The 23,465-nt window shown below is 54.1% G+C and overlaps 1 protein-coding gene and 1 long non-coding RNA gene across 4 annotated transcripts in view; one reads left to right on the forward strand and one right to left on the reverse strand.

Moving 5' to 3' along the window:
* Positions 1 to 3,459: 3,459 nt before the first annotated feature.
* Positions 3,460 to 23,465, forward strand: part of PALD1 (phosphatase domain containing paladin 1) — an 87,534-nt gene continuing 67,528 nt past the window's right edge. The window contains exon 1 of one of the 3 annotated variants that reach the window (XM_047702637.1): positions 3,460 to 3,621. The gene's annotated coding sequence lies outside the window, so the exon portion shown is untranslated. Of the gene's footprint in view, positions 3,622 to 4,271; positions 4,376 to 21,401; positions 21,805 to 23,465 lie in introns of those variants that run through there. The other 2 variants (XM_047702638.1, XM_047702636.1) reach the window with 2 other exon arrangements.
* On the reverse strand, positions 17,156 to 22,646 carry LOC125084811 (uncharacterized). Its single transcript, XR_007122706.1, has 3 exons — positions 22,433 to 22,646; positions 17,573 to 17,642; positions 17,156 to 17,365 (listed from the first exon to the last, which is right to left on the reverse strand). It is a non-coding gene; the product is annotated as an uncharacterized LOC125084811 (long non-coding RNA).

Here is a 23,465-nt window from a genome sequence, read left to right on the forward strand (position 1 = left end):
AATGAGAACTATGGGCAAACATTCGAAGGACAATAAGGAGAGCTTAGGGAGTGTCACCCCTGTGCCAGGTCCTGGCTATGCCAAAAGATTTACATGCACCGTGACTTGGTGACTCCCAAAACTGTGTGACCACAGTAATCCCCAGGAGGCACTTCTTAAAGATAAAGGGAGCCCCCAAAGTCTGGGTGCACTTTTAGCGCCCTTTGAAATGTTAATAATTTGGCAAGTACCAAGGATAGAAACTTACAAAAACCACCCTTTGACAGTACAATTATAGAAATTCCTTTTGTACTAGTTTGTGAATTTTTAATGCCATTTTTAATTAAAATTTTTTTGTTCCAGTCGACCTTTGCTGTCTTCCAGAAATTACTAAATGAAAATTTCATTGTTTGAAATTCGAAACAACCCGAGCACCCACTAGTGGGTGACTGGACACACAGACTGTAGTGTACCTGTATGTGGGAACGCTGGTTGGCAATTAACTGTTGATAACACACAGCGAGGATGGACCTCAAAAAATGATGCTGAATTCAGGAAACCAGACAAAAGATAGGATATACCATATGATTCTATTCCTATCAAATTTTAGAAAATGCAAACTAATGATTGTGGATACACAGGGCAGGATGTGGCTCAGTGGTTGTCATGGAGGAGAGGGAAATGTTACAGTGGGGCACAAGGTGAGTTATAGTATAGTATGTATAGTATGTCATACTGTATAGTATGTCAAAGCTTACCGAAACACACGCTTCAGGTATTCTGAATTATTATACCTAACTAAAGCTGTAACAATTGGGGCACCTGGCTGGCTCAGTTGGTAGAGTGTGGGACCCTTGATCTCAGGGTTGTAAATTCAAGTCCCACGTTAGGTAGAGCGACTACTTAAAAAAAAAAAGATCTAAAAAAAAAAAAAGAAAATAAATTTGTCACAATGAATATAACCATAATAGACCTTCAAAAATATAAAAATCATCATTCGAAATCCACAAAACTAAATAGGCATAAAAGAAAATTAGAGGGGCGCCTGGGTGGCTCAGCTGGTTAAGTGTCCGAGTCTTGATTTCAGCTCAGGTCATGATCTTTGGGTTGTGGAATCGAGCCCTACATCGGGCTCCGAGCTCAGGGGTGAGTCTGCTTGAGATTCTCTCCATCTCCCTCTGCCCCTCCCAGCTCTCTCTAAAATAAATAAGTCATTCTTAAAAAAAAAAAAAAGATATTTAGATAATTAAGCTTCAATGTTCTTTGTAAATTTGTAGCATTCTAGAAGAAGTATTTAAAAGCATTTAGCAAATAGAAGCCCATTTAATGGACTATACTCCAGCTAAAGCTTCAAAATGCACTAAAACTTGGAATACCAAAGCCTTCTAGGTCTGTTGGACTCACTGGAGGAGTCTTATTAAGTATGATGAAAAAGGGCATCATCTCTTTTTTTCCCTCTCTTCTGTCTTTCCACAACCCACGACGTAGCTGCTTTTCTCAGCTTTGTTCTACAGCTGAGGGGTTCGAGGCTCAGAGGGGCTGGGTGAATTGTCCCAGCTCACGCAGGCAGTTAAAAGCAGTGCTGGAGGGGTGCCTGGGTGGCTCATTCCTTAAGCGTCTGCCTTCGGCTCAGCTCATGATCCCAGGGTTCTGGGATCGAGCTTGGCATCAGGGTCCGTGCTCCACGGGAAGCCCACTTTCCCTCTCCCGCTCCCCCTGCTTGGGTTCCTGCTCTCTCTGTCTCTCTCTCTGTGTCAACTAAATCAATAAAATCTTAAAAAAAAAAAAAAAAAAGCAGTGCTGGAATCGGGGCCCCAGGCAGTCTGACTCCAAAGCCTGCACTTGGGGTAACTCAGGCAGGGTGAGGGGACCTGAATTTCCAAACTCTACCAAGCTCTGTGCTCTGTTAGCTCCTGACCACAAGGCTGGCAGGATCCCAGGCTGGTGCATTCCCCACCCACATCAAAGGGCCCCAGGCTTCAAAGGCAGGTTAAAGGGAGATGCACATAGCTGGCTGGGTATGCAGGAAAGGCCCAGGAGAGCTAATACGATTAACCAGAGACCTGATGGGGCAGGAAGAGTCTTCATGGAGCGGATAATTCAGTGGAAGGACCTTGAATACGTTCTTGCCCACCCCCCACCCCCAGCATCTTTCATTCTGTGGCTGTGAACAGACACCGTAGACCCCTGGGAGTTGGCGGGGGAGGTGAGAGCTGTTTGAAAAACATGTTGAAAACCAGTTGTTACCAGTTTTGTGCCAGGCATAGTGCTGACTGCTTTGGACACAGGCCTCACGCCCAACTCCCTTCACAGTGTAGTCTATAGATAAACTTATTCCCATTTTACTGATGAGAAAGCTGAGGCTTGGATTGCTTAAATACTCGCGCAAGGTCACACTGGTACTAAGCAGTTGAGTCGGAATTGGGGCCAAGGTCTGTTTCGACTCTAACCCTCTATCCTATCATTTGGAAAGGGACAAACAGTTAAGACCCCCGGGTGTTCTTTTGGTCTTTTCTTCACTCTGGTGGGAGGGTGGCAGGCACAGGGGGTGGAGGCCCTGTGCCTCATTGCCTGCTTTCTACGTTCGCATCTTTGGGGGACAGGGACTGGGTAATCCAGTGCTGAGATCATGTCCCATGGATTTGAGATGTTATAGATCTACAAAACCACCCCACGCTCCCACTTTATCCTGCAGCTTCCATATCCATCCCCCACACCCCAGTCACTCCCCTGACAAGCTGAGACTCAGAGCCAGGGGACCAGGGTTAGGAGGTATGAGAAAGGCTACACTGGCTTCCCTGCAGGGAGACCCTGACCCAGCTCCTACTCCTGGCACGCAGCACCCTTTCCCTCCCTTCTACCACCTCATCCCTTAGCTCCCCTTTTCCGTCCTTCCCATGGGCTGTACCCTCAGAACGAAACTAACAGGGCCCTGCCCTGCTGGGGCATCCATCTTGCTCAGGTCAGGGGAGCCAGGAGCGGGGGACAGTATTGGTTTAAATTAGTACCAATTAGACTTGCAGTATGTTGGGGGGAGGTGAAGGAAGTTGGGACACCTAGGATCTCCTTTCAGCTCAATCCAGACCAGCATGTGACCTTGGCTAGGGCACATGGCCTTAGGGAGCCTGTTTCTGCATTTGGCATGGTTCCAGGGCCTTTACGTCATGCCCCCTATGACCTACCTCCTCTTGGACTATGAGTTTCCAGAGGGACAGAAGTCGCCTTTTGACCCCTGCACTCAGTACCCTGTGTACAGTAGCTGCTAATAAATGAGGCCCCAAAGGGTACTTTTCTTATCAGACAGCTTGCTTTCCCCCCGCAGGTTGGTTGCTGTCACAGGGGGTGGCCAAGGCCAAGGAAGGGAGCACCGGCTGGCCCAGTAGTCGAACCCGTGCCCTTCAGCATGTGTGCCTGCCTCTGGTTCGCTTCCTTGTTTGTGGAGGAGGGTCTTAAAGGGATGTGAGGGGGCGGTGCCCAGCCAGGCTGGTGCGCCAGGCCCTGCCCTTGGCACAGCCCAGGCGTCTGGAGCCTGCAGACCCCGTGGGACCGAGCTGAGTGGGTACAGCGCCTCGCAGGCCCTGTCTCCGTTGGAAAGCAGGCAGAGCGGCTGCGGTGCGCCGGGACAGGAAGCCCGAGGCAGCGGTGAGTGTCCCCAGGGCCGCCCCCTCCCTGGGCCGCCCCCACCCCGAGCCCTGGCCTGAGGGCGCTGTGGAGTCGCCCCAGTTCTGTCTGTGGCTCCTGTGTCCTGGCACCGTCCTGCAGGCATCTCTCCAACCCTATGGGTCGCGCCACTACCGCGGGGTCCTAGACTTGAGCCCTGCCAAAGGGGGAACTCCCAGGTGAGCCCTGGATGGGGCAGCAGGGTATTCAGGGCTCCCTGGGGGCGGCTGGATGTGTCCCCCTTCCCCCTGCCCCATCCCCAATGTGGGTCTCTGTCCAGTAGCCTAACTGTTGCTGGCTCGCCTCAAGGGGTGGCAGGTGCCTGCTCTGTAAACCAGGGGACCTGAGGATAAAGTCATAGTTCAGGGCCATCTGCAGAGCCCCCAGGAGGTACCAGGGTAGCTCTGGGAAAGGGATATGACAGGAGACGTGGGTCATACACACACTGCCACCCCCCTTTGTCCTCCTCAGTGTTTCCTGCCCCCAGGAGTTGCTGCCGTCCCTGGGCGCACTGAGAGCAGGGGTCCCCACACCCCCCAGCCTCAGGGGTCCCGGGCTACACTAGCTGCCACCGCAGTCTGCCACAGTGCACCCGGACCCGAGCCAGACCCGCGGGAGCGCTGTGCACACTTGTCTCATTTGGTGCTCACAGCTCACAGAGTGGGCGCTGAGAGGTCCCATCACTTGCTTGAGGTCATGGCAACCACAGGTGGAGTTTCCCTGAAGCTAATGACGTGTAAGCTTCAGACCCTTCCAAGGCCCCCCACCCTATTGTGTATTAGTATATTTGTATTTTCTTTTAACAGCTCCTTTGCTCAACAATATGAGGCTCAAGTCCCACAACAAGTCATTTCTCTGGGGTACTTTCTCTGTCTGCTGTCCTCTGCCACACTGCCCAGGGGTGTGTGTGTGTGCGTGTGTGTGTGTGTAGGCCTGGCAGGGAGAGAAGGGCACTCAGACCTGGTCAGTGGGCTCCCATGACCACATTCTTGTCTTCCCAGGACTCCCAACAGCCTGGCAAACCTCCCCGCCGTCCCCATCACCCACCCCCTTTGTCTGCTATGGAAGGAGCCAGCTTGGGCAGAGCCCTGGAGTGACCTGGAGCCCCTCTATGGGCTCAATTTCCCTCATTAGAGGAAGGGGTTGTCATTACAGGAGGGACTGCTGAATCCAGGGGGAAGGGGATGGAGCAGAAGGGGCTCTGGAAAGCTGCTGGGTCCTGCAGCCTGGCCAGTGTCCTCTATTTGCCTCCATGTCCCTAATCCCATCAGCACACCACCACGGTGCCCTGACACCCCAACTTTACAGCTGCTCACCCCAGTTCCCTTCCAGCTGCGGCATCTTCTCCTCCCAACCAAGTTGTTGATGAGTTCTGCTCCCCACAATCCTTGCTCCCCGCCACCCAGGGTCACTCTTCACCCCTAAGAGTGCCTCCCGCTGTCCCCAACCACCTGGGTTGTGGGACCCTGCTGCCAAGTTGGTTCTAGGCCGACTTGACCTCACACCAGCCTTTGACACAGTTGAAACCCTTCCCTACCCCTTGGATTTCATCCCACTCAGCTTCCCTTCCACCTCCCTGAATGTTCCTGCTCAGTCCCTGTCCTCAGCCTCTTTCCTCTTTGCTTCCCCCCACCCCACCCCTACTCAGCTCTGATGGCTCTCCTGTCCTCCCACGACTCACTTCTCCTGGAGACTTTAAACTCCACCTGATTCCCGTGATGCCCTGCCTTTCTCTAGCCCAGACCACTCCTTGGAGCTCAGGACTCTGATCCACTGTCCATCCCTGGGCTCCCTTGGGAGGATCTTGACCCCCCCCCACCCCATTCAAGATCGAACTCTGTGTTCCTTACCTGCTGTTCCCACTTCACTCGAGCCCCTCTGTCGACCCAGTTACTCGACCCTGGTTCCCTCAACACCCCAACATCCAATCCAAAACCAGCTCCGTTGATTTTGCTTTCAAAATCATTCTCTAGAACCTGTCTGCTCCTCTCCATCTTCCCTGTCACCACCCTGGTCCCAGCCACTGCCATCTCTTGCCTGGGCAGTTGCAGTGGCTTCTTGCTGGTCTTCCCCCTCCTCCCCCTATAATCCAGTTCTCTGGGGAGCTGCTGTCAGATAGGACAGCAGCCCTTCCCTCAGGAAGACCCTTCAGAGCCTTCCACTGCCTTTAGGATCAAATACGAGCTCCTGAAGCCCACCCCGCTCACCCCCCCAACCCCGTCCCCTGTGGGCCCCACTGCTCTCTGGCTACACCAGCCTTCTCTCAGTTCCTGGGCTTTGACGAGCCTCTTCCCACCTCAGGGCCTTTGACCCTGCTGTCCCTCTGCCCAGAATGCCCTTTTCCCCATGCTGCCTGGCAGACACCTCTTCGACCTTCAAGTCTTTGCTTAAATATGATCTCCTTAACGAGGCTTCCCCCTGCCATCCTGTCCAAAGAGGACCCCCAGCCCCACACTCCCTCCAAACACCCTGTATTTTCCCTTCAGAGCACTTGTCAGCTCTAGTTTCGGCTTTGCTCGTGGGGCTCTTGGTTTATGCCGGCCTCTGTTACCTGACTGTAAGCGCCCCCCCAGAGCTATTGATGTTACCCTCTGTGTTGTTCTGCATTTCCACACTTAGTACGGTGCTGAGCCCCCATGAGCTCCCTGGCCTGAGGGAGGGGAGGGGAGGCTGGCTGCCCAGGCTGTCCTGTTGCCATCTGGCCAGCAGATGTCCTCCCAGGGCAGAACTTCATCAGGCCTCCCATTCCTGGACTGCTCACCGTGTCCCAGGGCACCCCCCAGCTGGAGATCTAAAAGGCCGGTGTGGGAGGCAGTCTTCCCCTACACTTCTTTGAAACTTGCGTCTCCGCATTGTGGCTATATATATATATTTTTAAAAGATTATTTATTTGAGAGAGAGAGAGAGAGAGAGAGAGTTGGGGGAGAGGGGCAGAGGGAGAGAGAGAGAATGTCAAGCAGACTCCGTGCTGAGCCAGGAGCCCCACATCAGCCCATCTCATGACCCTGAGATCATGACCCAAGCCGAGATCAAGACAGGGGCGCCCAACCTACTGAAACATCCAGGCACGCCCTCCCCCCGTTTTTAAGTATTGCATCGTGGTTATTTTGGCCCACATCTCCTGCAGAGGTCTAGACTGGCTCTAACCCATTTCCCCCCTTGGTGACAGTGCAGAGCTCCAGAACTAATGACTAGCGGAAATAAGGTCCTGTGGTGAGGCCGTCCTCCTGGTGGTCAGTGCAAAGGCTTTGGAGCCCAGTTGCCTGGGTTCTCATCCTGGCCCTATTGCTGACTCCTTGTGAGATCTGGGGCCAGTCACTTAACCAATCTGTGGCTGCTTTTCTGTAAAAGTGAGACTAGCACTTGCCTCCTCGGGTCACTATGACACCAGACTGAGGAAATCCGTGGAAAGTATTCAGAACGGGGCTTGGTGTGGAAGGAAGCCTCAGTGAAGGACAGCAAAATGGAACCATTCTTGACCCCCCCGCCAGAACCCCCAATCGCAGGTGTGAGAGAGACTGCCCCAGTGCAGCCTCCCATATGCGTGTGCACGGCGCACACATGCACACCAGGGAAAGTACGGGAACAGCACGCAGCACTCCTAGCCACAGCTCCGGCGGGCTGAGGTGCCCTCCATGCCAGGACGGGGGAGCCCAGCAGATGCCCTGTCACCCTCCTGGCAATGTGCCCCCTGAGCTCGGGACCACTTGACAGGTTGCCACGGTAGTGAGGCCTGGACAGTGGCTGGCCTTGGCCGAGCTCTCTGGCTTTTTAGAAGGAGCAGGCTTCCTGCCGAAGCACAGGCCTTCCTGCTGCCCAGACGTTCAGCTGGCTCGGGCAGCCATGGCCATACTCAGAGCCCCCTCCAGTTTCCCTGCTCTGGAGACTGGGAGGCTGAGCCAGCCCCAGGCACATGCTCCTTTGGCCCATTCCTCACCTTCTCCTAGAAAGGTCTGGTATAGGCCTTTCTCCTCTGCCCCATGGTGAACCCCCCTGGAGTTTGGGTCGCACCCAGCACACAGTGGCTGGTCTGGCATGTGTGTACGGTGGCTGAACACACAAAAAAATGAATTCCTTCTCCCCACCTTGAAGAGAGTGACATTGTGAGGCATAATCTGACCTGCCCTAGAGATGGCCTGCTCATCCCATGAAGACTTATTAAGTGGCTGCTACTGTACAGCCAGGCTTTGCTCTGCATGGAGTCCAGATGCGAGCCCAGAGGGATGTGTCTCTGCTCTCATGGAGCTGACATCCTTGGGGGATGGGGGTGGGGGGAGACATAAACATCTGATGGTGATGGGGGCCATGCCGGGAGTTATGCAGGGCTTGGCAACAGTGAGGGAATGAGCGGGGGCTTCAGGTAGGGCGGCAGGGAAGGCCACTCCAAGGAGGCCGCATTTGAGCAAAGGTCTAAGCAGAAGGAAGGAAGAAGGCCTGGAGGAAGAGCATTCTAGGAAGAGGGACCAGCCAGTGCAAAGGCCCTGAGGAGGTCCTGTGGTTGGCCCATTGGGGGAACTCAAACAAGTTAGGCTGGAACTCCGTGGGTGAAGGGGCTGAGGGAGAGGACACAGTCCCAAGCTGATGGGCCTTTCTTTTTTTTCCTTTTTAACATATAATGTGTTATTTGTTTCAAGCTGATGGGCTTTCACAGATGTGTGCCTCCCTGTAGCCCCTACCTGGAGCAACACGTGGAATGTGCCCAGTGCCCCAGAAGGTTCCCTCAGGAACCCCCTCCCCAGTCAGTGTCACCCCTCCCCCAGGGGTCACCACTCTCTGACCTCAGTGGTCACAGCCTAGTGTGGCCTGTCCTAGGACCTCGGTTCAGTGGAGGACATCTTCTGCCACCTTCTCATCTCTACCTGGCTTCTCTCGCTCATGGAGTCTGTGGGACTCACCCAGGATACTGTACGGGGAGTTTGTTCATTTTAGTTGCTGGGGGTATTCCATTATGAGAGGACACCATGATTTGTCTACTCTCCCCTTGGTGGATATTTGAGTTGTTCCCCAACTTGCTCAGTTGGGGTTGGGACTGGGGGGCTGCTGGCCTTCATTGGCCTGACAGGTGTTCCGCGCTCCAGGGCTGCTACCAGGGAAAACAGAGGGGAAAGGGGTCCCCCCTCCCTTTAGGTTCTGTGTGGGGCTGTGCGGGTTCTTTGCTTCCCACACCCTAGTCTTGCCTCCTCAGAGCTGGACCTTGAGACCTTGGGGAGGCATTTGGTGTGGGTGTGGATGTGGTGACTGTTTTCTCCATTCTGTGGGTTGTCCTTCCTAAAAAGCTGTGGTAAAATACACATAATAAAACATGGATCATAATATAACATGGATCAACAGCGGCAGCAAGGACACCCACATTGTGCAATCGTCACCGCCGTCCATCTCCAGAACTTTCTCATTATCCCCCAGTGGAGCTCTCTACCCATTACACCCTGACTCTCGGAGGCTTTTGGAATAGTGGTTTTTGGGGAGGAGGCAGGAGGTAGCTCTCCCTAGGAATCTGGGGGAAGCCGAGGGGAAGTGGAGGAAGGTGGAACAAAGGGAACTGTGGGCAACCAGGGCTCGTGAGTGGAACATTCCCCATGCTCACCTCCAAGACTTGCTGGGGTTTTCCAGACTCCCGGCACTGGGCTCTTTATTTCCTTCCTGCCCCCATCCTGGCGGCTCCCACTCTCCCCCCACTGGCATGGAGGATGTTTTAACCCCTTTACTGCCTTGGGCCAGCGGCAGCTCAGCACTGCACCCTCCACAGGCTGGGAGGTGGCCGATGGCCCCACCAGGAGATTTGTCTAGAGGTTTCTAAATGTCGAATGTCAGCTAGGTGTGAGGTCAGAGCTGGGAGACCAGCTTCTTGGGGGGTAGGAGGCATGCTGAGTGGTGAGAGAAAGAGAGGTTTCATTCTCCTCTCAACCCCCTTGCGAAGGAACCTCTTGGGGGAGTCCGAAGGTGCAATAATTGTTAAGGTTACTTCTGGTTCTGGAGGTTCCCACCAGCTTTGAAGGCCCTGGGGTGTTAACAGCTGGAGACATCTGGGGCTGGGGGATGGGATGGGTGTTTCTCAAATATTGAAAGAAAGATGTGCTCAGTGCAACGTGATCTGGTCCTGCCACAGGGTGGGGGGGAAAGGACTTGTTGAGGACTGAGGGGAGTGTCTGGGAAGTGGGTGTCAGTTTTGTGTTAGGAAAAAGAAGAAAGACCTCCTCATGCCAGTCACAGCTCAGCAGGGAAGGCTCCCTAGGGAGTGAGTTGGCTGTCCCTGGGAGGATTACAGCTGGGCGGCCATTTACTGGCTGGATGCAGGGCACTGGAGTCAGAGAGGTCTGGGGGCCACTGGGTGAGTTCTTCAACCTCTCTGTGCCTCTGTTTCTTCATAAAATAGGGATAATCATGGGATAGACGTTCTAAAGTGAGGAATGAGGTTGTGGATGTGAAGCCTAACACGGTGTGGATCTAAGTACCCCGCGAAGGAGAGGGCGCTTGTGGGAGCGTTCTTGGGTGAGGTGTGGGGTTCCATTAAGTCCTCGTCAAGGATCCTTCAACTCTGATGTTCATGGAAGGGGAAACGCGGGGCTCATTCTGACAGAGTTCAGAGAAGTCTGAGTTTGTCGCCCACTGCCAGATGGGCAGCCTGTCTACTACCCGCCACAGATGGGGTGTGAGGAGGGTACCTTGTGTTTCTGTGTAAGATAAGAATTGTTGAGTCCATTTGACAGATGAGGCCACAGAGGTCCCTTGAGTTGCCCAGTGTGGACATGGTGAGGCAGGCGCTGGGTTAGGGGCTTGGGTCTCCAGAAGCCTGGTCAGGGCCCTGAACACCCGACCTGTCTGGGCAGGGCCCCTTGATTTTCCGCTGAGCTAGAGGGGTCGCCTGACTGTCTCGCTGGGAATAAGGCTGGGTGAGGGGCACCAGGCAAGGTTTTGAAGGAAGCTTCTTTCAGGAAGTTCTTGTCTTTGTCCCAGGAGGAGCCCCTGCCCAGGGCCTCCTGCCGTCATGGACAGAGCATGGCAGGGTTTGGACTCAGGAGAGCCCTCCTCAGATGAGTGACATCACCATCTGAGCCTCCTTGCTTTGGGATGTGGGAGTGGCAGCTACGTCCCAGTTTGGTATGTACCAGTTTGGTATGTACCCAGTTTGGTACGTCCCAGCATGGTGCATTTGAGAAAGCGCTTTGTATGAGACTTGAAAAGCATTTTCTTCCTTCCTTCCTTCCTTCTTTCCTTTTTCTTTCTTTCTTTCTTTCTTTCTTTCTTTCTTTCTTTCTTTCTTTCTTTCTATTTTTTAAAGGGTTTTATTCATTTATTTGACACACACACACAGAGTAGGCAGAGAGGCAGGCAGACAGAGAGGAGGAAGCAGGCTCCCTGCTGAGCAGAGAGCCCGATGTGGGGCTCGATCCCAGGACCCTGAGATCATGACCTGAGCCGAAGGCAGAGGCTTAACCCACTGAGCCACCCAGGTGCCCCCCGAAAAGCATTTTCTAGGCCTTGGGCCCAAGCTTGCTGCTCTGAGCTCCCTTCCAGAGAACTGGCTGCTCCCAGTGGCCACACCTTCGGGGTCCACTGCTGCATTCACATGCAGGCCACAATCTGCCAGGGTTGCTCCCAGACAGTGGCTGAGCCCAGGTGAGACACTGGCTGGGCCACTCTTTCCAGAAGCAGGACAGATTTACTGGGCAGGCTTTGCTCTGGTTGCCCCTTGGCCTGGCCACGATGCATTCAGGCCTGTGCCAGGTCTCGGGCTCTTCCTTGTAACCTCCCCTTCCCCACCGCTTTCACAGTGTCAGGCTTGGAGGGCGCTCTGAATGCTCTCCCTCCTACTACTGTCTCTCCACGCAGTCTTTCACATGCATTCCCCCAGTAAGCCTCTGGCATGGCTAACTTTGCCTCGCCGTCTGCTTTCCAGTGTGTCATTTCTAATATCCGATAAAATGTGGTACCTTCACTTTGGGTGACAGGCCAGAGGGGACCTCAGATGTCTTACTCGGATTGCTGGAACGTGGGGGCTGCCAAGTGTTGTGGGTAGAGAAAGGTGAGCTCTGAAAATGCCTGGTGAGGATCCCCGCTCTGCCTCTTACCAGCTGTGTCCCCTAGGAAGGTTAGTTCACCTCCCCGAGCCTCAGTTTCTTCTTTTGCTAAAGGAGATGACTCCTGCCTTGTGGGATAGAAGCAAGACTTCAGTGAGTGAATGCACATGAACTGTGACACAGAGGGAACGCTCAGTCTGTCCTTCCCCGTAGGAGGGAAGATGGTGAAAGGAGGGAGCAAGATGCCATCTCTGAATCTGCCGTGTCTGGCTCCAGGAAGCGCCCTGGATTTGGTGTAGGGTGGGGGCTGCAGGTGCCCCTCTGAGCCTTGGCCTGCATGCTTTTTTTTTTCTTTTAAGATTTTATTTATTTATTTGAGAGAGAGCAAGAGAGAAAGAGAGAGCACATGAGTAGAGGCAAAGGGAGAAGCAAACTCCCAGCAGAGCAGGGAGCCCGATGTGGGGCTCGAACCCAGAACCCTGAGATCATGACCTGAGCTGAAGGCAGACGCTTTACCAACTGAGCCCCCCAGGCGCCCCTGGCCAGCGCACTCTTAAGAGGAGTTGGCAGCCCCCTCCCCCCTGCACCCTATAAGCTGCAGGTGGGGGTGTTTCATCCATGCTGATGGGTGGGGGAGGCTGGAGTCTTAGCGTAAGGGCAGGCGGCCAGGAGCTGGAATGGCTGATTGCAGCTGGAAGAGCGCCTTAGGGTTATTGGCCCTGTGGTTCCCCAAATACCAGCACAAGTACAGCCTTCAAACCAGCCAGGGGTCTTTCCCAGTCTCCTGCCCTGGAGATCTGAGCTTATGAGGCCTGGAGTGGAGCCTAGGGGTCTGAGGCTGGAACTTTCTTGCTGGAGATTCAAATGCGCACACAGGCAGGCTGGGGAACAGCTATCCAGTCCTGGCCCGAGGTCTACCCCTGACTGCCAGGACAGTGAATGCCTGTCTCAGATCTCGCCACAATGCAGGGGCCTCTGGTTTCTGTGAACATGCGTGGTGTGCCTTTATGCTTCTAAGTTTGCTTTGGAGAGGAACAGCCCTTGATGAGCGGGCCTGTTTCGCTGTGGCTTTGAGCTGACCGGGTCCACCGCTGGGCGCCTCCAAGACAGTAAAGAGTGAGTGGGGTGGTGTCTGTCCTTTCTGAGAAGCTTACTTCTAGGCCATTAAGGACAAAGAAGGAGACTGGGTCAGGCAGTGAGTTCCTGTTCTCTGGGAACAGTCAAGTGGAGGCAGGGACCACTACCTTTGGGGATTTCATACAGGGAATCCTTCCATGTCCGGCAAGGTACACTGATTCCTTCCTCAGCCTTTGTTCCTTTCAGCTGCTTTTACGACGTCCTTGCGATCCTGATGCAGGGTGGGTGTCGAGGGGTGGCCTTAAAATCCTCCAGCAAGAAAACCGAAAGAGAAAAAAAGACAATAGGAGATGAAGCAGGGACGGCCAAATTGTGATGGTTGTTTTAATCAAATGATGGGGACATAGAATCAAGCATACTCGTCTGTTTTGGTACGTATACAAAATGTTCAAAATAAAAACTAAAAATGACTTAGTTATCCGAATGTGTCCTAGATGCACGGGGTAAAAAAGGACAGTGAGTAGAAGGCACGTCGGTTGACCTTCCTCGGGTCCCATTTCCCCTGCGAGGGCTGAGTCCCCTTTCTAGCATCTTCTGCAGCCAGCAGACACTGTGCATGGGTACACAATTCTATGAGCTCACTTTAAAAAAAAATGTTTAAAAATAGATAGCATATCCATGTGGAACAAAATTCAAATGCACGAGAAGGTATGCAGCAAAACCTTCCCTTCCGTTGGAGGCTCTAGCCACCCAATTTTCTGGAGGCAACTAAAGTTACTGGTTTCTCAGGTGTCCTTCAGAGACATTCAATGTGTGTGTGTGTGTGTGTGTGTGTGTGTGTGTGTGTGTGTGAGAGAGAGAGAGAGAGAAATATATATTTATATATATTCAGATATATATTCAGATATGTATGTTCATATATATCCTATATATAGAGAGAACATATATAGAATATCTATATTGATATCTATATCGCTATCTATAGATATATATAGGTATATATAGATATATGTTATATGTTATCTTTTATCTATATATAGAAAAAATAGATATGTATTATTATATATTATTTATATTTATTTATATTTATGTATGTTCATACCCTTTTTGCAGCCCCTCAAGCGTTAAACATTGGAGAGTCTGTCCTGTACTTTCTTCCCCTTGCCTCCCCTCGCTCCTGTCTTCACTCAGCTGCAGAGTTGAATGGATGATTTCCCTGAACCCACAGCACCTTCTCATCATTGAGACATGTGAAGCTTTTCTCTGGTGTTGTTCTCTTTGGTTTCTTTTCCCTTCATCTCATTCCTTTTTCTCATAAGCACCCAGGGTAGTGTGTTTGACAAATGTTTTCACATAATGTACACATCCTCACTCTTGTGTTTTTCTGGGTATAAGTCTTGTTACTTTCCATCTATGGTATTATGTGGCCCGTTGTGCTCTGTTACTTTCTTTTTTCTTTTTAAAGATTTTAAAAAAAATTATTTATTTATTTGACAGAGATCACAAATAGGCAGAGAGGCAGGCAGAGAGAGAGAGAGGAGGAAGCAGGCTCCCTGCTGAGCAGAGAGCCTGATGCAGGGCTCGATCCCAGGACCCTGAGATCATGAGCTAAGCCAAAGGCAGAGGCTTTAACCCACTGAGCCACCCAGGTGCCCCTGAGCTCTGTTTCTTAGTTTATCCCAGAATATTGCATTTTCACACTCGCTCTGCACTTCCTTGTGTACCCCTGGATTGTTGGGTGTAACTTGCACAGGATTCCGTGGTTGAAATCCATGTGACTTACCCATTCCTCTGAGGCTGACTCCAGCCCCGCACTGTCACGGACAGCCCTGCCTTGACCGTCGTGTCCACGTCCACGTGTGGACCTTACTCCGGGCTCTAGGCATCCTTTCCCATCAGCCCACATACACCCACCTCATATTTTAAGACATCGGCATGGTAGTTCCTGTTTCTGGAAGCTGCAGTCTAGCTAGCCGTCAGCTCTCTGTCCACGGATGTTTTGTTTGTTCCCATTCTTTCACCATGGCGAAGCATGCGCACCCCTGTCCATGTGTCCGTTTGTGCGTGTGTGCAAGTATAGGTGGAACTCCCGGAGGTGCAGCCACCAAAGCAGTCTGTACGGTTGTCATTTGGATAGATGTCATTGGAAGGTGTGAACAGTGCCCCTTCTCTACCCCACCCCCCACTGCCAGAAGCTGTCTTCTAGCACTAAGGTTCTTTGAGGCTCTGAGAGGGTAAGTGACTGGGCTGGGACGACACAGCTAGTGAGTACTGATGCTGAGACTAGAGCCCAGGAGGCTGAACCTGAGCTAGCGAACTTGCCAAGGCGTTCAGCTGGCTCCTGTGTGTCCTGAGCTGCTCGGAGCCTGAGACCTTCCCTGTAAGTCTGGGGGCCTCCGTCTCTTCCGGAAAGGGTCTGGTAAGCCAGCCTTGCCCACTGGCGTGCTGAAGGGGCAGCCCAGGAGCTTGCGGCTGGGAGGTCCTGGGAAGACGTTGTGTCCTGTGTCGGGCCTCTGTAGCTCCCTTCACCCCCGCCCTGCCCCCCACCTCCCCTACGCATCTTCTTAAAGGACTCTGTCAGAGAGAGGCATCCTTGGGAGCCCAAGTGACGTTGCTTGGAGACAACTGGGCAACAGATCTGGGTTATTTAAAGGAAAGAGAGGGAGGGAGGGAAGGGGTGACAGCCTGTTTATTCAGGAGTAGATGATCTCCTTGCCGCAGGGTTTGGCAGACCCCCTCTCACGCTCCCTCCACCTCCTGCCTCATTATTCCCAGTGTCCAGGGCCTGGGATTGTGCTGTGAGACCCAGCACAAGGCCACTGGGAGCTCCCTCCTGATAGCAGTGGGGGCAGGGGTTTCCCTGAATGTTCTAGGGAGGCACCAAGCAAGCGTTGGCTAGGGAAGGCCTTGGAACAAGGCCTCGGAGGAATCTTCTGATGGTGACAGTAGCCACAACTGCTGGTAGGTACTGAGCTTCTTCTCCAACTACTCATTTTTAAGAGCTTTAAAAACTCTGTCAAGGTAGATGTGACTATTCCCATTTTATAGATGTGGAAACAGAGGCTCAGAGGGGTTTAGAGACTTCCCTGAGGTCACACAGCTAACAAGGGGCAGAAAGTGAATTAAAAGTCAGGTCTGTCTGATGCCAAATTGCACACAGGAACGAATTGCTGTACGTGGCTGGAGTTGGCAGGGCCCTGGCAGGGCACTCATTGCACCCCGAGCTGACCTGGAAAGTCATGCTGAGTGCCCCCGTCCCTGCTCCCCCAGCACCCGGATCCCACGGCCTCCCGCAGGAAATACGGCACTGATGATCAATTTCCTTGTCTGTCTCTGCCACAGGTTGGTGAGCACCTAGGGTGGGTGGGATCCTGCTTATCTCTGTGCCCCGAGCCCAGGGTCAGGTGTCTTGTAGGTACTTAAAGAACATTGTCACACAGAGCTCGGATGTATGAGACAGGGTCCTCCCTGTCACCTGCAGATCCCAAAGGACAGTGTCCTCCCCCAGAGCCGTCTCTGCCCTAGCTGGACAGACCTGGGCCCTGCAGCATTCCCTGGGGCTGGTTTCCCATCTGCACCCTCTTGCTGTCTTGTGGGATCCAGCACCCGGGTTCGTGGGCAGACGAGGTCTGATCAGCTGGGAGCACTTCAAAGCACAGGGTCTGGTGGTGAAAGCCGCTAGGTGTGGGGGCACAGGGTACCACGCCCTGGGTGGTCTGGGACACCCCACCAGAAGACAGTTAGCTCTCCAGTGTTTAGCATTTAGAGAGAGGATAGCTCAGACTGAGCCAGACTGAGTTCTGGTAGGCAGGGTGGGAGTGGAGAGGCGGGGGTAGAATGGGGAAAGGCAGGTCCATATATGAGTGTGGGTCCCTGGCTTGTGCTGTAGTTGTCATTGTCCCCTCATCCTCCTCTGGACCCCACGGCAATGCTGCATGCAGCTGATCACGACCTGCCTTCAAACCAGGCCTTGCTATTTCCTCTGATAATGGGGGTTGCACAGGCCACTCTGTGCAGGGCGGCGAATTCATCTCCCCACGTGAGGCCCACAGCCACCGGCTCAGGTAATTGTCACTGTTGTCCTTTTATAGATGGCCACCAGAGGCTCGGAGGCCTCCGTCATTTATAAGGCAGCCCTGCAGTACCCTCCTCTAGACCGATCTCTTGTGCTATTTTCTTCATAGTGTGAGTCCCTCCAAAATGATATTTCTTCTTTTTTTGTTTACTTGTTCACTGTATCCCTCACCCTCATCTTACAGAAACGTCAACCCCATGAAGGCAGAACCTTGTCTGCCTCTTTCCCTGCTCAGGGCCGACCACAGGGGTTGGCACAGAGAAGGTATATGGTAAATGTTTGTTGACTGACTGACCGACCAATCAACTGAATGAATAAATGAATGAAATATTTGTTTAATGAAAGAGCCAGGATTTCTTCTCCCCTTTCTTTCTTCTTCTGATGGAGCACTCTTTCTGTCATTCTTGAGGAATGTTCTGGAGACAGAATGAGCTTCCTCTCATATGTCCTGGGCAGTTTTCAGTCAGGCACTGAAGTCAGGGAGGGAGGAGAGGTCTCCCTGCCCTTGGGGACAGCATTTTCACACATAGGTCACAGGTGAAATCAGTTTTGTGTACTGCAGTGGGAAAAACCAAAAACCAAGTAAACAGGATAGACTAGACATCACACACAGAAGGTTAAGCATTTTGTTGTGACCCACACACGTTTTCATGGCTCTTTTGTAGGTGGTAGTCCCTACGTAAAATGCATTTCTTTTTTCTTTTTTCTTCCAAGATTTTATTTAAATTCAAGTTAGTTAACATATGTAAAATGTATTTCTTACTTCAAGTGTCGGTCACAAAAGTTGGAGCCCAGTGTGTGAATTTCAGTCATGGGAGATGTCATCCTTGAACCTAAAAGAGTACAAGCAACGAAATTAATGATCCCGCTGGTAACTATGATGCCAATTACTGAACACGGGTTCAGTGTCAAGTGGGGGTGCTTAGGTCCAGGGCCCTGCACAGAGGCAAGGGGGAAAGAGTCCAGAGCAGAGAGTGATCCTGTCAGCAGGGAAGACTGCCTGGAGGAGGTAGAATGCGAACTCAGCCTTGAAGAACCCCTCTACCCTGGCAGGTTCAGGGCTGGGTCAGAGCGCAAACCTCGGTGGCACTAATCACAATGCTATCAAGAGGTGCTTTCGGTGAGCTCTGGCTGCGTACCAGGCACCCCCTCATTCCTCCAGACACTCCTGGGAGGCAGGAACCACTCACATCATTTTGCAAATGAAGACAATGAGACTTGAAAAATGTGGGGACTTTTAGGGTAGAGAACATTACCGAGGCTGGATCCAGGGCACGTCTGCCCTGCTTGAAGACCAGGTCTGTAAGGCCTGGGCCGTATATGGAACAGGATTGAACAGAAGAGGGCTGCCACATCCTGGAGATGGGGCGGTGGGCCTAGAAGGCCAGGGCAGGTGGAAACTGGTCTATGCTGGGACTCAGACAGTAGATGTCTGATTACCTGAGCCTCAGAGGCCTCCTGGCTCAGGGGGAAGACTGCAGGCTCTATGACACCCCCAGCCTCGCGGGCCCATGTAGGTCCCAGGTTGAGACCAAAGCAGTGCCCTGGGGAGCGAGGCTAGGTTTGCTCCCCGCCCTGACTCTGTCCTTGCCTCGGCCCCAGCCTCCTGCGGCCTGTGGTGGGCTTGGTAGGGAGCGAAGAGCAGAGCAGAGAGAGGCCTGTGTCTCATCTTTCGTCTAGTCTCATCTTTGCTGGTTTGAACTCAGCTCCTCTGCCTCCCGGCAAGTCATTTGAGCTTGTCAGGGAATAACTCTTGGCTTGAGAGTTCCCATGAGGGAACTGGGGTTCCCACAGCCTATGTTTCTGTGCAGGGACTGGATGTGGGAGCTCTCCTCCGACAGCACCAGCACCGGCTGGCTTGGGCAGAGGGACTTTGGAGACTACAGACAGTTTTGGAAGTGTGAATAGTGGGGTTCCTGGCTATTCTTTGTAGCTTTGGGCTGCGGTAGGTTGGTTTGTGTGTGTGCTACACATACTTACCTACACAGACATGCTTACTTGCATGTCCACACTCATGCCCATTGGACACTTGTGCACACATATACCCTTATTCACATCTCTGCAGACGTGAGCTTACACATGAACAACACAAGCACATACGTATGCACACACAAGTACACACACTTGTACAGGGCCGTCGGTGGGGCCCTGGCATTCTTTAAGTCATGGGGTGATGTCTTAGGTGCTGGTGCGTGGGGAATGTGGGGTAGTCATAGCGCTGGGGGCGGGGTGTGCCAGCAGAGTGGGTGTAGGTCCTGAGCCCTTTAGTTTTTGAGGTCCTTTTCTAGGACCATCGATCCTTTCCCAGGGACTTTTGGGCTTCTGCTCTGAGCGTCTGGATCTCTCAGGAAGCTTCTGGGGCCTTTTGGGCTGAAAGACTTTGCACAAAGGATTCTTCCCTCCTGCTTTGGGCTGGGAGAGAATAGAGTGTCTTCTCTAGTTCATACTTAGGGCTGCTCTATGTCCCTTCCTTCTTCTCTCCTTCAGTATTCAGCCCTCTCTTCCTCCCAGGCCCAGGGTGGGGCCTATCTGGTCCTGAGCCTTTCTTGTGGGTGGGGGGACCCCCAGCCTCATGACCAGCAGGGACTTGGCGGAACCTCAGGGGTTGGGGGTGGGCTAGTGAGACGGGGCACTGTGGCCCGGTGGACTCCCTGGTGTGACCCTGAAACACCTTCAGGCCTCCAGCCCTTTCCTTCTGGGATCTACCAGCTGAGCCTCTGGGCTGTCTGTTGGACCTAGAAGGGCTGCGATGGCTGGCTATCCTGGGGACACCTCTGCCCTGGGGTTTTCTGCTTGATTCAACAAGAACACCTACTGTGTGCATGGTGGATACAAATGGAGAAGTTCGGCACTGTGCTGGGGACCAGTCAGAATTTTGTCTTCCGGGAGCTCAGTCTAGAGGAATAAACACAGACACAGCCCCCGGCCTCTGCTGGACAGTGAGGGAGGGCGAGCAGCATGTATGCACGCTTGTGTATTTATGTGCACATGCATGCAGGCGCATGCGTGTGTGTGTTTCTGTGTGCGTTCATGCTAGTGCGGGGGTAAGCACCCTTACTTTAGCCCCAGCCTCTAGGGACAAGTATCCAGGAACGCGGCACCCTCGGGATGGCAGGTAGGGGTATCAGGCATCAGTGGGGGATTGGGCAGCGGGTGGGGTATTATGGGGTTGTGGCAAGAGGAGGAAGGAAAGGAATGGTGCCCAAGAATGGAGCGTACCATGTGCAACTTGCTAGCCATAGACACCTCCTTGAAGGCAGACAGGCCTGCTTAGGGGGGAGGAACGTGGGGAAAAAGAGCTTAAGTCACGTTTCCCACACCACATAGCCAGTAGACTGTGAGCCCATCTGAGCCTAGCTTGGACTCTCAAGGTGGTTAAGAGGCTTCTCTGGCCCTCCTGGACTTCCTCTTCCCTTCTTTTGGCATATCTTGGGTGCAGCAGAGGCAGGCCTGCAGTAGAAGGCAAGTCTTCTCTGGGCCTCAGTTTCCCCATCCACTACAATAGGGGTGATATTAAGTCACAGTACTTATTTCATAAAATCATCTAGGTGAATGTAGCATTTGAAACCTGGGTGCTGGAGGCCGGATAAGAGAACCACAAACCACAACCATTCCTTTTGTTCTCATTCATTCCCAGGGCTGACCTGGGGGGCTGCGTGCCTCTCTTCCAGCCCAGCGCCCTCTGGCCTGACTCTGGAAAGAGGTGAGGGCAGCGCTGCGTTTGTCCTGGGTAGATCCGGCTCCCCCACCTCCTGCTCCTGCCCTGAGTGGGGGCCAGACAGGTAGTGACAGGTGAGGAAGAAGGATTTCCTGAGTGTGGAGAGAGGGAGGAAGTGACTCACTAACCACAACAAAGCCAATCTCCGGGAGGGAAGCCGCGGGGAGAGAGTGAACGCACGTGGGTGCCGGCGGAGGCGTGCCATCCACGGGCCTGCGTGGGCGTCTGGGGCGTGGGGAGTGAGAATCCGGCACCTAAGGGGCGGGAATAGTGGGAGTCACCGCCCCCCACTCATGGGGATGGGGGCGGAGGGTCCCCTCCCCTTCCGAAGTTTCTGCCCCCCTCATCCCTTTAAGCCTCGGGTCTGAGGGGCGTCCAGGGCTTGGGAGAAGCCCACGGCTGAGCGGACAGTCTGCTCTACGGCCGCTGACCCTGGAGTGGCTGAGGCCCGGACACGGCGATCGTCTCGCTCAGGTTCTCAGCACAGTGAGGCATTTATTCAGGCTCCCGGATGCTCATCGGAGTACCGCCGAGGCATGGCCGGCCGGGCTTTAAACAGCAGAGAAGGGCGAGGGAAGCTCCAGCCCGCCGATCGCCGGGGAGAGCTGGAGTCTGGGAGGGGGTGTGGCGCCGAGAGCATTCGCTTCTCTCTCCAGCCGGGGAGGCTGCATGGAGGGTTTGGGCATCTTCCAGCAGGAGCCGAACTAATGACAAGGGAAGAGGAACTGGCTTCTCAGGCAGTCTCCCCCGCCCCAAACTTTTCCTCCCAGCGCGGGGTGGGCGGGCAGAGAGAGGAAGCGGGGCGGGAGAAGGTGGGGCCAGCCGTTCCCTCTCCGCCCCCGAGCCGCGGCTCTGGGATGCCAATCCCGACGCGGCTTGGGTGAGTGTGTCTTTAAATCCGAGCCCCCCGCCTCCGCGGCGGCTGGGGCGGGGGCTCGGGCTGGCCGGGGGCCGGAGCGGTGATTGGCGGCCGGGCCGGGTCCGCCTCTCGGCCGGGGGGCGCGGGGCGCGGGAAGCCGAGCTGCGCGCTGGGGTTGGGACGCGCATCTTCCAGCACCAGCGAGCGCGGGCTGAGGTTCTCCTGGCCTCTCCTCGTTGCGCCCGGCCTGCCCGCCTCCGGAGCCGCCTCTGCCCACGGATGGGCTGGGGAAGTTGGGAGGAGCGAGCCGGAGCCCGCGCGGGGCGCGCCCAGCCGCTGCCTGTCTTGGCGCCTGCAGTCTGGGCGCTGCGCACCAGCCACAGGAGCGCGGATGCTCCCCGGAGCCGCGGGCTGGCAGGTATCCACGCGTCCGGACCCGGGGCTGGCGATGGGAGGGCAGATCCGGAGTCCCCCGGGGACCCCCTTTCCTGGGGCGGCTCAGCCCACCCACTCGCCATCCCCCGGCTGTGCACGCCTCCTTGGCTCCCGGAGAGGAGAGGCTCTGGGCTCCCATCCAAACCCGCACGGTATTGGTGCCTGGGAGAGAAGTGGGGACCTCAATAAAGAGTGGGCGGTTATTAGGTTGTTTGCCGGGCGCTGGGTTATCTCTCTCCTCCGCCAAGGTTTCCACCCCTCTTGGGGGCAAGGCCTGGGGCACGGTCCCCGAGCAACCTCACTGCGCAGTTGGGAGGAGGGAAGCAGGGAAGCCGACTCTCAATCCATGCATAGGGTCCCTGGACACATCTTTAAGGGGCTTGAGGCCCACGGAAATGGTTAAAGTTATGAGGTCCCAGTGGGCTCAAGCTTTGATTCTGAGCCCCTCCCGCCCTGTCCCTCTGCAGGCCTGGGTCTCCCGGGAGAATCCCTTTTCATCTTCAGAGTTTTTTTCCTGAAGAGTCAGTGACTTGTCAGAAAGCAGAGTGGAGTGTGGGAGAGCTGTTGCACCTGACTCAAAAGTGGCCAGGATGGTTGGAACCTGTTCTTACCTCTTGGGGAATCGGAGATGGAAGAAAGTGTCCTGGCCTCAGGAAGCTTCTGGCACTCTTTACTCTCCCAACCAAAGGTCTAGGCACCAAGTCCTTGGCTTCCGCGTCCAGCGGCTGGACTCAGTGACTGAGCACCTCTTACATGCCAGGCCCCTGGCTCTGCTGGGGAGAATGGGAGTGTGGGAGGACTCAGGGTGCTGTCCTCAGGTGGCTAGGCCCTATGGGGAATGCAAGACAAATAGAAAGTTTGCTGATACAGACTTTCCATACCAGTCCCGGACTAATAATAGCGGAAATGCCAAGAGGCTCTGCATGATTAATTGCTAAATAAGTGATGTAGGCTGCCAGTGCTGGGGTGGGGGATGGGGTGGGTGCTGGGATCCCATTCTCAGGCAATCATATGCATATGTTTAAATCTGTTTAAAATGTTCTAGCACCATAGCCCTCTCCTCCCTGTTATCATGCTCCTTGTGAGGACGTCTCCACCCCTGTGCACAGGGAGCAGAAAGGGGTTCCAGAGATTTCCTTGCCTGTATGTGTCCCCAGCCCCACTCTCAGGTTTTTTCCCGCTGGTAGATTTCTGAAGAAACCCTTTTGGTTTTTGGAGTTAGGCCAAGCATGGGACTCCCCCAGCTTCCCTGGGGCCTCTGAGGTTTGAGGTCTAGGTCTAGCCTTATGGGAGGGAGGCTCAGAGGCCGGGAGGGAGGAAGTCCGCACTTCATTTCTGAAGAGCTTCTATTGCGGGGGGCTGCGGATGAGGTTGGAAGGCCGGAGGCCCTGAGCCAGGGTTTCCTATGAGCACAGACAGGCTGTCTGTCTTTGCTGGCCATCAGGTATTGAAGTTGGGGTGATGGAGGTGTGTGGGGGGTGGGTAGGACAGGGCTGGCTTGATGTGGGTGGTCCCAGGGCAGTGCTGACCTCACTCTGAGGTTCTGCTCTGTCTGGGGGCTCTGCCCCCTCCCCCATCGTCCCTGGCAGGTTTCTGCTTTTCTGGAACGGTTTGCGGAGGTGGCATTGTGCTCATGGCCTTGAG

The sequence above is a fragment of the Lutra lutra genome, chromosome 14 (genome assembly GCF_902655055.1).
Source record: "Lutra lutra chromosome 14, mLutLut1.2, whole genome shotgun sequence".
Classification (NCBI taxonomy): Eukaryota; Metazoa; Chordata; class Mammalia; order Carnivora; family Mustelidae; genus Lutra; species Lutra lutra.